General features: G+C 30.6%; 1 non-coding gene across 1 annotated transcript; it reads left to right on the forward strand.

The window, feature by feature from the left end:
• The first annotated feature begins 3463 nt into the window (after nucleotides 1–3463).
• TRNAD-GUC (transfer RNA aspartic acid (anticodon GUC)) lies at nucleotides 3464–3535 on the forward strand. Its single transcript has one exon. It is a non-coding gene; the product is annotated as a tRNA-Asp (tRNA).
• The last annotated feature ends 583 nt before the right edge of the window (nucleotides 3536–4118 follow it).

Below are 4118 nucleotides of genomic sequence, written 5' to 3' on the forward strand. Positions count from 1 at the left end.
TTGACTTTGAGAGAATTAAGTGTTGTGAATAGCTTATTTATTATCTATTAGTAGCTCTTCCAAAAATTCTTTTGATATTTACTCTATAATTAAATGTTCAATTCAGTGTCTTCTATGCAAGACATTCATTTTCCTATGTTGTTTTACGGCGAACAGACTCTTTACAAAATAAGGTAACTAACAGGTTATTTGTCTTTGAACGATTTGATTATGATTCAACTTAAAAGTAAAACATTTGATACAAATTTCTCTTCTTGATGCCAATATTTACAAGTTAGCAAAGAATATTTACATGAAAATAAGAAACACCAATGAAGGCTCAAACAGAAGGGCTAGATCTGAGAACGTGGGTTGGTCGTGGCTACCTCCATGGTGAACGCCATGGTGGTCGCCACGAGTACAATGAAATTTATTTCTCTCATTTTTGTATGTTTTTCTTCGTTTCTCTGCGATCGACTTTTAATTTGTAAATTTCCTGAAACATAAATAGAATACCAACATAACAGTGGAAATATAAAATAAATGATCAATAAACATGCATAAATTGAGTCAAATATATGGTGTAATTTAGTGTCATCCAACTCTCCTACACTTAAACCTTTTTTTGTCCTAAAGCAAGTTGCTATCATAGAATCCAGATTAGTGAACAACATTTGCGTGCGGATACTCATTGTAGGCTATTTGTATCGACACGCACTACTTATATACTATTGACATCGTAAGAACACATAATCGCATATTTAGCGATCATAAGCCTCTCTCTTATACAAACCAATTTGAATCATGTTTATTATGTCTAAGTCTAACTTTCTCACCCCTTTTCCTCACCTTTTTCATCCTCATGCAATCATATTAAGTTTGTTATTCGTACATACTCATAGCAAGGCGACCGGTTAGTGACTATGAACTTTTTGCTCGGGGTTCTGGCACTTTAAACGGTGTAACCCTTTTGCTTACTCTATCGTAGTTACGGGAGATCAGACTGTAATCCACCCTACCAAGTTCAGTACCAGAAACCACTGAACCAGCGTAAATAACAACGAGTTTCTCTATAATTTTTGCAGGTTTCACAACCGTTGGGTTAAGTGACCCTGTGAAGGTCACCCAACTTATGGGCTCATTTACCTATTTTAAATTTATCATAATAAATAAAAATTTAGGATCATTCACTTATATTCATCGGCTTCCTTACGTAAAGTATGCTTAAGTCGGAGCTGACTGCAAGTAAAACTACTTAAGTGTGACTAAGGGGATAAGAATTTAAGGCTAAAACATAATAAGTATTCAAATCAATCTTCGTATTCAGAAGAATATTGTGTTAACACGGTACCAATTTTACGAAGTTTTCCAAATCTCTGCAATGTATACGATTTTCAAAAAATATGGTATGGCTCAAAAAAATGGAGAATGTCAATAAACAACATAAAATACACATGTAAAGACTTGACAATACATGCAATGACTTTATAAAAATATAATGCAATATCCCAGGATGATCTTACTATCCCTTTTAAAGACTTGACAATACATGCAATGACTTGATAAAAATATAATGCAATATCCCAGGATGATCTTACTATCCCTTTCAAACACTTGACAATACATGGGAAGATTATTTACTTTACCCAAAATATTACATTGTTTACACATAATATTAAAATCAAAATTAAAATTAAATTCCCTAGAGATCTAGATAAAAATCAAATTCCCTAAGGATTTAGATTTTAGATCTTCGATCTATTGAATTTTGGGGAAGATCAAACGTTGGGTGCGAGATTATTCTATCGGATCTTGCATGCATTTTGTTTCTGATGAAAAAAATTAAGAAAATTAAAATCAAATTTTCAAATATATGATTTTCGGCTCAAATAAATATTTAAGAAAATAAACCTTGAACCCAAATAGTTCTCTACTCTAGCAATCCATCATAGAAAATTTTTTCAAGCGTCATTGGATATATCTCAGTATTTTTTACAGGTCAAGAAGATTTAATACGGAACAAGTTTTATATCTCCAGCTGTATACAAGTTGTCAAAATTAGATGATAAGACAGTTTAGGAAACTTGATGTTTGTGTTCCAAGATTTAAGGAGATTTATCTGCACAATTGGTGCATCACTCAGCTTTTGGATCAAGAAATATCTGAATGCAGATTTCGAAGCCCATGGACAACAGAGGTGTATTTAAAGAGAAGTCCTTTCCTAATGTAATCTGAACTTTTTATATTTTTTAAATTAGGGGAGGCTTAGAGTTGCAAGTTTGAGAGTCTTTTGTGTAGTTTTATGTCACCCTTTTATCTTCTGATACTTGTGGTAGACAAAATATTCTCACATAGAAGTCTTTATGTTATGATTTGAGTATTGTTCTCACTCTTGAAGCTTTATTTTGGAAGAACAGTCTTCTTGTTAGATTTTTCTTGATGTAGTCACTGGGATTGAGACTGTTAGATATCACTGAGGTGATTTAGGAAGTGGGATGATGATTTCTCATATCTAGATGTTGATTTCTAGGTAAAAGTTGCACATGATAGTGATTAAGTGAGAAGTTGTAAACTTAGACTGTTTAGCTTTGAATTGATACAATCAGTAGTGGAGATTTCCTTCCTAGCTTGGTAGCCTCCAGATTAGGTGTTGTTGCACTGAAATTTGTTAACAATTCTTTGTGTTGTTTATCATTCTGCAATCTTAATTAAGTATCAATTTTGAGTCTGGTGAATCTATTCAGTTTGAAGACAGATGTTGTAAAGACATCGGTGTTAACATATTTTGCCTTTACCAAAAATTTCAATTGCGCAGGCACCCTGATCCATTAGGTGAGCTTCGGGGAGTATTTTAAAAGTTCAATTATTTATTGTATACATTATTAAATTTTTAACATGTGCAATATTTGATTCGCTAAATATTAATATTAATGTTAGTTGTTTATTTATTTTAGTTGGAAGTTTTTTGAAGATTTGAATTTTATTATAAAAAAAAATCTATGACATGCATATTTTGTAACTTTGTTGATACTTTGTAATTAATAATGAGATTATAATTTTATTAGTTTTTTTTAGTGCGTTGTTTAATTATTTAAATTCAAATAGATTATATTCTTTTTGTTTAATGAATTTTTTGGTGACTAATAAGATTTATTTATAGTAGTGTTGGTGCTATTTTATTAAAAAAATAATAGATTATTATAAGGAGTTTATGTTAGAACTTAGAGTAATTGTTGAATTTGGATGTAAAATTGGGTGGAAGAATGTTGTTAGTTGGAATGCATAATGATGTAGTGGTGGTAGTAGTGAGTATTCATTAATTGGAGATTATTTTGAAGGTAACAGTATGAAATGAAACAATAAACAGACGGATGAGAATGAGATATGTAAGGGAACTTAGCCAGAGCCACAAAAGTGTTATCTTGATGATGATGGTTTGCATAAAATATATTAATAACAAACGATACAAAAAATAAACAACTGAGTCGTTGTAGTATAGTGGTAAGTATTCCCGCCTGTCACGCGGGTGACCCGGGTTCGATCCCCGGCAACGGCGAATTTTTTCATTTTATTTGTGTTTTGCGTCAAAACGACGTCGTTTAGCGTTTTTTTTTCCGTTTTTGAATTCATTCCTAAACACGACGTCGTTTAACTGTTAGCTCTTTTGCTTTTTCTTTCTGGATCGTGGGCTCTCTCTCATTATTTGGGCTGCTCTTGTTTTTTTCCAAACAGAAAATTACAATTATTATTACTCTAATGTCACAATTATATATTTACAGTACACTCTCTTAATAATTCATTTATACCAAAATATATTCATAATTAATTTTTATTTCAATTATTAAAATACTAATTGTTAACTATTTTTTAGTTTAAATCATTTTTTGTTTTCTATTAAATTCAAACCTTCTTAATTTACTTCATATTTTTCAAAATATAACTATATTAAATCATAAAAATAGATCACAAATGATAAAATATAAAATTAACACTATTATCAAATATATTCAGATAGATTGAATCCATCTAGTATTTGCAACATCTAAATCTCTCTTGATCCTTGAATGCCTAACTATAATATTAAGATCCATTCTAATATTTAACATTCTATTTCAGATAATCAACCTAATATATAATAT

Source organism: Vicia villosa, linkage group LG3 (assembly GCF_029867415.1).
Source record: "Vicia villosa cultivar HV-30 ecotype Madison, WI linkage group LG3, Vvil1.0, whole genome shotgun sequence".
Taxonomy (NCBI): domain Eukaryota; kingdom Viridiplantae; phylum Streptophyta; class Magnoliopsida; order Fabales; family Fabaceae; genus Vicia; species Vicia villosa.